At 43.6% G+C, this 11,066-nt stretch overlaps 1 long non-coding RNA gene across 1 annotated transcript in view; it reads right to left on the bottom strand.

Moving 5' to 3' along the window:
- LOC112550469 overlaps nt 1-9,052 on the bottom strand; it is a 117,472-nt gene extending 108,420 nt beyond the window's left edge. The window contains exon 1 of the long non-coding RNA XR_003094338.1: nt 9,007-9,052. This is a non-coding gene — a long non-coding RNA (uncharacterized LOC112550469). The remainder of the gene's footprint in view (nt 1-9,006) is intronic.
- Between the last annotated feature and the right edge of the window lie 2,014 nt (nt 9,053-11,066).

The raw sequence follows: 11,066 nt of genomic DNA, 5'->3' as shown, positions 1-11,066 counted from the left end.
CAGGCTAAAGAGTCCCAGGGCTCTCAGCCTGTCATCGTAGGGTCTGCTTCCCTGACCTCTGATCATGCGCGTGGCTCTTCTCTGGACTCTCTCAAGCTTCTCCACATCCTTTTTGAATTGTGGAGCCCAAAACTGGACACAGTACTCCAGCTGCGGCCTCACTAAGGCCGAGTACAAGGGGAGAATGACGTCCCGGGATTTGCTTGAGAAGCATCTATGGATGCAAGCCAGCGTTTTGGTCGCTTTACTAGCCACAGCATCGCACTGCAGGCTCATGTTCATCTTGTGGTCAATGATGACCCCCAAGTCTCTTTCTTCCTTAGTGCTAGCCAGGGGGTCAGACTAGAAGATCTACAAGGTGCCTTCTGACCCTGCATCTATGAATCTATGAATTTTGCACAAGAAGCATGGGAGCTTTCAAACATTCAGAATTGGACTAAGTGCATACATTTCATGTAAAATAAGGACGTAAGAATTGCCATTTACTGGGTCTTGCACCATAGGTGCATCTTGCTCAGTATCCTGTGTCACACAGTGGCAGAGAGTGCATGCTGAAATATTCCAATATTTCATAGACCTTAGCTTCCTACTGTTCAAATAAAAAGTAAATACTATGTCATAACTATCTAGTCTAGGAATAATAGTAAAAAAGCAGCTACAATGGGAAGAAACTAGTATTTAATTTACTTTGTTTTAGGAAATTAACACATTCTCACCAGGAGCATATTTTATGCAAATACTTTACTCATATATTTGAGGGTGGGGAGGTTTTTATAAGGCTAGTGAACTACTGTTCAAACTCTTTGACTGGGTGAAAGGGAAGAAAAAAACATGAAGCATTTGGACATGAAAGCAAACTGTATTACACAGGTTCATTTTCAGAACTGATATGCCCAAACCAGAAACATAAAGTTGTTCTTTCCTCTAGAGTCTTAAATATTCAGTAATTTTGTATTCTGATCCAGATACAAACACTATGCTTCTCACCTTTTCATATTGTGGGCCCAGTTGAACAACCAAATTCTGGGAAAGTTTTTGAGTAAACTGCAGTGGAGGTAGTCGGGGGTAGGCACAAGGGTGGCAAGTGCAGGAGGGACAGGTCCTAGGGGGTAATCTGCCTGCACCCCTCACTTCCTGCCCCCTTACTGTCTCACCCACTGCCTCTCATTGTCCCTTACCACCTGATCTATTGCATAAAGTAACACTATGACCTTTATATTTTATTTTAAGAGACCCAACAGTAGACTCAATTTCTACTTCAGGACTCTCAGCATTTCACAAAACCAATTTTGTCACTGCAGAGTTCAAAAGTAGGAAGCTAAACCTCTGCAAAAACAAGTCTCCCACAAAGAGCAGCTTTAAATCAACCCAGGAGCATAACAGACAAATCATTTTTTCAACAGTGTGCTTCTATGTAGTTGAATGACTTAGATATTGCATGAAGTATATAAAGTCAGGTTTGATTTTATCTGTTTAGCCTTTGAATTCTTACACTGGAATTTCCCTCTGACTCCTGAGCATGGCAGGAGACATCACATTTCTAAAATCCAGAATATTTGTCATTGTTTCAAGTTAATCTTTCTAGATTTACATACATAAATAACTGTAGTCTGGAGCTGTAAATTAAAATAATACATGTAATAAATCTAGAGTCCACTACACTTAAAATAATCTGCTTCTTGAATACAAGAATACATTATGGGCTGGTTTTTAAAAAAGGTATTTACTTAAAGCAACATAATGTGGTGAGGCAAAGGTAGATGACTGCTTAAATAAGTGCTGCCAAGATGAAAAGTCTATGCTTTCAAAAATATATATTATGGAAGGTGAACCCATACTATTCTCTTTCTTACATATGTGTAAATCAACAGGAACTCCGTTGCTTCTGATGGAATTATACCAGTGTAAACCCAAGAAAAGAGGAGGATAATCAGCCTGGGTCTGTCACTGAAGCGTTTGCAGAAGGATGTCAGTTTAAAGCAGCAGTACTGACGTGCACAAATACTTCCTATTGTTAGGGGACCAGAAACAACAGTGACAAATTCAGGAACTATCTTTCTACTATGAACAGGGGGATGCAGATGGGCCTCAAGAAATAGTTTGGTTAAGGAAAGAAAGGAGGCAGATTGCAAAATTGGGAGAGGACAAAAATTAGAAGAGAGTAAGCTTCTGGGGATAAAATGGGAGCTCGTTGTTGTCTCCTAGCCAAGCTCAGGAAGTGGCTCAGGAATGAAGGAGACAAATGGTTTTATAACAGTACTCATCTAGGGACTTCTGCAAACGGAAATCAAAAACAGCATGAGGAGTCTGGAAAATCTTCCTCTTAGAACATGCATGCGTATAAGTTTGCCTTTTGAAAACCAAATTCAAAAGACACCACAAATGCCATTGTGCCTGGGACACTGCACTGAGGGGGAAGTATCCCAAAGAAATGGTAATTTGAAAAGTGTCTTGGGAATCTCCTCCTGTTCTTAATTATGATGCATTCTAAAATGTTATTCTGGGCAATTCTCCCTCCCATCCCATCCCATCCCATCCCATCCCATCCCCAGACCTCCTACAGCAAGTAACTAGAAAAGCTTTCTATAATAGAGTTGGATGATGGAGGAGGGTCTCAAACTCCTCCTCCTCCCCCACATCTGACCCACAGAATTTCATCTGCACCAACTCATTAGACCTGACTCCCAGGCTATTCTTAGAGCAGCTAAACAACAAGACAGGAGTGAAGACCTAAGAAACCATTCCCTGACCTAACAGTTATCTCAGGTCAATGCCGGGTTATTGACACAAGGGTCCTGAGTTGTACCAGGCCCAAAATGTCCCCTTCAACACTTTCTGTTTCATCTTTGTTAACAGGAAGACCCTTGGAAGGGACGGCAGATATCATCTGGAACAATAAGAGAAGGCAGCCTTAAAAAGAATGGTTTTAACACAGCAACTTATTCAAGCAACCAATCTTTTTTTTTTAAAATCAACTGAGACATTTTTAGTACATATTTTTTAATGCTCACCCAACCTAAAAACAATTTATTTAAAGTGATATTCATATTTTCTTATATTTACCCCTCAAGCCCCATATTTTTTATTGCCCTTTTCTGACTTCTTTCAAATGTAGCAGCATTCAAAATGGACCCACCTGAAGGGATAGGAAGGGCTGCCCTGCAGAGGGACAGAGTGTGAAGAGACAGAGTTTGTCCCAGTAGGGACGCTGTTTTGGAGGTAGCCCTCTTGGAAATGGGAGGGGTGATGTATCCCAGCAGGGTTTGAATGAGACACATTAGCAAAAGCCTGGGGAAGAGCCCTGGCCTGGGATTGGCTGAGAGGCTTGGTTAAAAGAGGGGAGCAGTTTTCCCGGGGGGGGAGAACAAAGGAGCAGGGAGGGATGAGAGAGAGGCTGGAGACCAAGGAAAAGATCTCCCCATGGCCGTCTCTCCCGAGAGCCCCTGGCAGAGCCCTGAAGAAGTAGCAGCAAGAGGCTGCACCGAAGAGAGATACACTGTGTCTGTTCTCCCCCACTTCCCCTCCGAGCCCTAACGGGGCAGGACAAGACAGGAGCTGCCTGCGAGGAGACTCGGAGCCTGGAAAGACCCTCCTGCAAGCCCCTGTGTAGATGGGTGAACACAGCAGGGGAGGGGATGCAGGGCCAGGGGAAGAGGCTAGAAATTGCCCTAGTTTTTCGCCTGTGAGTGAGAAGGCCCCAGGAAGGGGCAGGCTCAGGTGCTGGAGGGAGCCCTGAGCTAGAGGGGCAGGGACTGCTCCAGCCACCAGAAGCCCCGGGCCAGGCAGGGACCAGGGAGGGGCTGCATTTGCCAGGTGCAGTGAGGCTGTGCTGGGCAGGGGAAACTGTTACAACCTGCACCCCAGACACCGCTCCCTGCTGAGCCAGTGAAGGGGTCAGGGCAGGAATCAGCTCTCTTGCAGGGACCACAGGGGAGGAGCCACCGCCTGCTGCACCAAGACCCCTGGAGCTCATGCGTGATGCCAGTACCAGGGACCGCCCACAGATCCTGTGCAGGGGCACAGACTGCTCCCTGACACACCTAGCCAAGGGCTGTGCACACAGGGTCCTCAGTACACACTGTACAAGTTATAGACTGTGTAAATAAGTTCTTGATGGTTTATTAGTTGGAGTATGGATATGTTTTGGTTCCTTATTTATCATGGGTAATTTGTATACCTTCTCCTAGTGTAAAGTGTATCCAACAAGCATTAACCATTAGGCCACCATCACCAGGTCATGCAGTGTAACATTTTTCTACTGTATTGGTTATATGTTACTTTGTAAATAATTAAATCCTGTAAATAGTTTTATAATGGTCTGCAATGTTGTTTGATTGTAAGGGAGGGCTCTCCACTCGGGGACCCTGTAGCAGCTACCCAGGGAGCTGAGTGGGGCCACTGGCTACCAGGTACCCCAGGATCCCACTATTCAGGTGAAGGCAGAGGTAGTGTCATGCCCAGGGTTACACCAGTAAGATGAAACTTTTTAGGTAAGATTTTGAAAACAAAATGGAGTAGTTGGGGTACAGTTTCACTTGAATCACACAGACAGCAACTATGACACTCCTACTTTATGCTGTTGCATGTCCTCTTCCAATAAGCACCAAAAGTGACTTGAGGATAACCAATTTATTTAATTGAATAGGTTAATATACCACTGTAGAATGAATTTATATCAGTATCCTAATAACAATATGTTTTAATCATGATTATAAGAATCCTCTGATTTTCAGAGCTACTTTTCCCAAGCAGTTAAGTCATTCAAAGACTTTTAGTGCTCCCTGCCTTTCTATCAAAGATATTATGGGCCAGACACCTATGAGCTGTAATACCAGAGTTATGTTCCTTGTTTTAAGGGACAATCCAGGTGATCTCATTCAGGTGCCTGTGGATATGTCTACACTATTAGTCAGAAGCACTGCTGAAGACATCTCAAAGTCTAAGTAGGACAATCATCCACGCATTAACCCTCTAATGACATATCTTGCCTGCAATCCTAGTCATACCAGTTAGCACTGCTGACTCTCAGATCTTGAGGCCAATTCAGATTCCTAACACCCTGTCCTCATGGCGAGTGGTCTGACCTACATGTTGTGGGGCATACTATAGAGAAGTCCACCAAACTCATAATTCCTTGATCCATCACCCAGTCCTACTCCTTCAAGTCTATCATTACATTCTGAAATCTGGTTTGGACTCATTAACATCTTCTTTACCGGATAAATTCTCATGTTCTGCAAGTAGTACCACCAAGTCTGAAGAGAAGACTCCAAGAAAAAAAAAAAGATATTATGGCCTTATCTGGGTAGAGTAACACAGCACACCCTAACAACACTGTCAGAGGATGCCGAATTGCATGATTTCATAGAGACCTATAAAATGGGTAGATTTATGTTGATATATCAAGGTATTGCATAGATCTGGGAATCCACAGGATTAGAGATCAGAAGAAGAGGCACCATTCAGGAAGGGCCAAAGAGCCACAGAACTAGATAATATCCAGAAGTCCCTTCCAACCCAACTTTTTTATGATTCTATGTCCGGGTGCTGAATCATGACTAATTCTTGCCATGTTGAAGAATAAACAATAATTATTTATTGTTATGTTCTCTGTTATTTCCACCAGAATTTTCTACCAGTGGTCCATCAGGAGCAAATCTGGAAAATGAGTGGGATGGAATGTCAAATCTGATCGCAATTACAAACTTTGGCTGCGATAGTATGGTAGAGGTGGAAGTCTAATACAGACATCTTTGGACAGACAGGATAATGGTATCTTTGTGATTTCCTTTCTAGGGCACTAGAAAGCATTGGCAGGTCAGACACTGCTGAAGTTTCATCTGAGCCTTTCCTCAATGACCTAGCAACGCAAGGGCAAGTGGATATATGTGGTGGATGAATTCCTAAGCTCCAGCAGAGATGAGTTCCTTGAAATACTGGCCAAGTTCAAGGCAACAGAATTACAGGTTCTAGATTAGAAGCAACTAGAGCAAGAGCAGGGAAATAAATTCTGGGAGAGGAAGGAAACAGAGTCAAAATGGGACTGGTTCAGCTTGAGGAAGTTGTGCTCTGTCACGCTTGCCAGGGCAAGTCAAATGGCAGTAAAAACATCATTCCAGCAGGGATGCCTGCATCAATATGGGTACCTGTGCATTTCCTCTCCCTACAATTTGCTACCCTCTCCACACCTGGGTAAAGATACTTGGAAAATGGTGAAACTTCGTTTACAGCATCTCCTGTTCTCACAACAAGAGCAGGAGGGCATGAGGCTAATTGCCATACATATCTCATTCTGTAGCCCTTACATTAAGCTGTCCATAATCCTCCATATTTTTCTTTTAGCTTACAGAGATGCTTTTACAAAGTCCAAACAGTCCATACATGAGCTCAGATCTAATTCATCTCTGATTAGGCCCCAAATCATCTCTTATGGAACTTGACCCAGCTGTACTTTTAGCTTCTTTGTCTATTCTGACTTACTCTAATATTAATATTTATAAGATAAAATACAGGGCCAGCCATGCTAACACACCTTATAATACCCATCTTGGAGTTTTTGTAAGAAAGAAAACAAGCCTCCAAACAAATTGAAGAAATAGAACAGCATAGACCATATGCCTCTCACAACGGGCAACATGAAATCTGGGTAGGTGGTACAGAACACTAGAATACTATCCTCAGATGATTTAAAATAACAAATATCTAGTGTGACCAATAAAATTTAAGCGTCAGGGATCATTCTAAGCCTAGGGGCCTGAAGGACTAGCACAATTCAGTAACACCAGCCAGCTGTTGCTGGCTTGACATCCCTAATTGGAACAAACAGTATACCTGTATAGCCAGGTTGACTGGAGGAAGCCTTTATCATGAGTCTGGATTAGATGCCGAATTTATATCTTTGGAGCTTTAGCAAGAATCTGCCATTAGGTTACTCAATTTAAATAGTGTAAGATATGGACAGTTAGCCATATTATAAAATCATACAAAACAGTTGACAGCTAGCTTCAAGTAACATCCTTCAAAATATGGCTATAAAGAACTGAGTAATCTACTGCAACCAGTTTCCCTTTGGAGACTCTTCCTTTAACTTCCCAAAGGACCCAAATTTACAAAACAAACAAACAAATACATCCCAGTTTACTACTCTGATTGCACTTTACCTCTCTCCACTGACATTTTTTATGCCATTTTGGGATGAAAAATAATTTCTAATTTGTTGTCCTTCATTAGCTTGCTGTTCTTTTTAGAAATATGGTTCAGCATTAGGCAACAATGATTAGTGAAGAGGTTGAAAATGTTGAGATCACTTACTTATTTTAATTTACAATGGGCGTGGCTAAGAGAAAATTAATCCCTGACAATTTTATATAACAAATACAAAAAAGATACATTCTATCCACCTTCGCTCAACACCCTAACACCTGGTCCTCATGGTGAGTAGTCAGACCTACATGTTTTTGGGCATACTATAGAGAGGAAATAGAAAAATGATTGGAAAATATTGTTTTATGCAGTGAAGCTCATGGTCACAGGATATCACCAAAGCAAAGACATTAACAGAACACCACAGGACAGAAGCAGGGCCAAAAATTCATTCAATTTAGGTGCACAAAGAAAAATCAGATTCCACCCTAAATGTCTTATCAGAATTTCTCTTTTAATTTTAACATACTAACATAGATGTACAACTTTTAAAATTCAGTGCCATGTTTGGCTCAAAACCCCATGACTTTAGAGAAGAAAACTGACTATGACTTTTGGCACAGCATATTTAACCCATAAACCCAAGTCCCAATGTTTTAATTCCAAATGTTCCATAGCAATGTGAGAATTGAATGAATAATCCAAAAGGGATACAGCAGAGTAGCATTCAAATTAAAAATAGGCCAGAGAAAAATTCCTATTAAAAATATGCTGGGACCTCCAGCATCTCCTGAAAAGCATTTTTCTTCTACCTACCAAGAATGTTAACTTGGATTTTGACTTCTTAATATTGGAAGGAACAGCTTTATGCATTAAAATTTAATCTAATGGCACAGCTTCATAGGGAGACTCAAAAGCTGCCAACTGCTTTGTTTTGTTTCCTTTTAATTTCATTTTGCTCTCTACCATTAAATTTGGAAAAGGGGAAACTTGTTACATATAATGGTGCAGTCAACTCTGCCAGAAGGTGACCTCGTGCTACATTATTCCCTAAATACTCATTTACAATGTTAAGTTTTCTGCCAGCATAAGTAAATGTATTCTAATTTATTTGTACTTGACGGAATGTTTCATGTTGATAGACAGCTAGTTGAAAAGTCTAAAACTGTTCTGAAGCAAAACCTTTGAACTTTCCATTTTTTAATTGCTGAGGGAGTTAAGAATCAAATATATATATTTTTAAAGTAAGTTTGCCTTTTAGTTCAACAAGCTGACAGGATATAAAACTCATCTGTCATGGAAATATACATTTCTAGATCACATCAGAGACTTCAGAAAAAAATTGAAAAGGTTTCTAAGATTATAGAATTTGCAACGGCCGCATGCAGACAGAAGGAATACAACTTTGTGTTTTTGCCTGGCAGTCGGGGAGAATGGAAAACTTTAAGCAAAACTGTCTAAATGTCAAGCTTTCAGGCTCTGACCTCTTACATCACACAATGAAAAGGTTCAACCCCTGTTAAAGAGAACCTTAAGTCTTTCTGTCTTTCTAAATGGCCGTCGAAAGGAGTGTTTGCTAAGAGATCTGAGACCTTCTCCCTATTTTGTGAGCCATTTTCCTTCTGTTGCTTTGGTTTTCCTCCCCCCCCAGAATCTCACTCTTTTCCTACTGCAGCCCCCACACTTTTCCTTACTTTTTCCTACCTTTTTTCACCTTTTTAAAGCCTTTCTCCTGCAACAACCCTCTCCCCTCCTCTCCCCCTCCCTCTGGGTTTATTTTGTTTTCCCCCCACCCTCACTGCAGCTGCTCTGCTGCTTATTCTTTTCCCTTCTCCTCCCAAGCATATTGCTCGTCTTTCTCACCTCCTCTGCTGTTTGGTTGTTTGTTTTCCCGCTGCTTTGTTCCCTGCCAGCAGAGGGCTGCCCATCCCCCACCTCTCTGGTTTCTTGCAGAGTTAACCCTTTTTTTGCTGGACTGGCTGCAGGCAGCTCCCAGCACTTTACTGCTAGGGCTTCTGCCTCTCTGGACCAGAGTTTTGGTCTCCAGTTTCATGCCCCTCCCTCCATTGGAGTGGAGGAGTGTGCTGCTGCTGAGGGTGCTGGTAGGCTGCAAAAATGTCCTTTATGCTGACTAGGTAAGTTTGATCCCTATCATTTTCTTCAGCTCCTCTGCTTTGGTGCTTGAGGATGTGGTAGCGGATATGTCTGTTGGGGGTGTTTTTTGCCTCACGATGCCCTTAGACACAACGGTGGTAGCCTCTAGTGTTCCCCCATTTCTCATGACCAACAAGCTCACCAAGTGCCTGAGCCCTTATGGCATGGTGAGAGGTCCTGTCCATAGACTGCTGCTTGGTGGCAAGATCCCTGAGCCTTTAAATGGCAGATGTTCATGCTTCTTGACAGGAAGAGTCAGGGTTTGCCCCACTCTATGTATTTTCCTGATTGACAGGCAGTGGTATGAGGTTTACCTCACCTTTGGGGATACCTCGTGCTTTTGCTGTGGTAGCAGGTTCCATCTGACTACCCAGTGCCCGAAAAGGAATCCAGCCACAGTAGAGCTGCCTGCGGCTATGCCTGATAGTGCCCAATGGTGGCTCATCTGCTTCTGGTGCAACGGCCCCATCCAGTTTTGCAAATGGTTCTCAGAAGCTGAGATGTTCGTGCTTTCTGCCAAAGCTGCAGCAGCGGTGCTGTACTCCACTCCAGAGATGCAGTGTTATAGTTCTCGCCTGAGCAAGCTTGCGGGCTATGTTGGGTGCTTGCTGTGTGATGCACAGGCTGGCAGGTTCTAGGCCCTTTTATTTCCTCTCCTGTGCACGCACTCATCTCTGGTGTTCTTGTCTGCTCTTTTAGCTTGCCTGTCCCCCTTTCTACACCCCTCATACATGCCTGTATGGGCTTTGGCTTTGGCTCTCTCAATGCCACCAGCTGCTGAGCCCCTGTGATGCAGATGGCTTTCTTCAATTTCCTGAGACAGAGCCAACTAGATGTTACCTTTCTGCATAAAATGCATCCTGCTGCAGCAGCTGATCAAGTCAACTGACATGCAGCCTGGCAGTCTGTTCCTGGGTCATAGCAATTCCCTCAGCACAGGAGTCATGATCCTCTTGTCACCGCATCTGACACCTAAGTCAGTGGTTGCCCAAGAGGTTATCCCTGACTGCCTGCTGACTGTATTTTGCTGGCACTATATTGCCTCCTCCTCATTACCATCTCTGCGCCTGATGTTGGGTGGGAACGGCTCACCCTCTTTTCTACCCTCCTCCTTGGTGGCAACCTTAATTCACACAATCAATGAGCAACTTGACCAAAATGGGCTGGAACCCCATCTGTCCTTGACCCAGCAGCTGCAGACTGCTTTGGACGAAGTGGACTTTGTTGCCATCTGGCCATTTCCAAGCTGACATGAGGCAGTACACCTGGCTGATGGTGACTGCTGGTGCAATTGCCATGGCATGCCATGGCCACTTTTGCATTGCCAAGTTTTACCTGCCAGCCCTTTGGGTGGCTGCCTAATCCCACCTAGACTCTTGGATTACAGTCCATGGATAGTGACCTGGGCAGTGGGCCCAGTACTTCCTTGACTGTTCCTGAGCCTCCTGACAGCGATGCCGGGGCTTTGTCTTGGCGCACTCACCTGGGGGGCCCTGTACAAATGGGAAGTTCATGTCCACCACACCCTCATCCTTGCCACTTGTCCTGAATGAGGTGGTGGCAGCATATAGCAGCACCACCCCTTGGCACCTTGCTTGTGGCACTAGACTTGGGCCTCTCGGATATTGATTATTATTTGTGTTCTTTTTGATGCCAGGCAGCTGAGGCAGATGCATCTGCCTGGTCAACTTTGTGTTTGGTTAGGCCAAAATGGCCACTCTTCAGAGATGAAGAAGTCAGTTCACTGGGGCTGGTACTGATTCTGCCCT

This window comes from Alligator sinensis, unplaced genomic scaffold (assembly GCF_000455745.1).
Source record: "Alligator sinensis unplaced genomic scaffold, ASM45574v1 scaffold976_1, whole genome shotgun sequence".
NCBI classification, from domain to species: Eukaryota; Metazoa; Chordata; order Crocodylia; family Alligatoridae; genus Alligator; species Alligator sinensis.
This window is presented reverse-complemented; position numbering and strand designations above follow the sequence as displayed.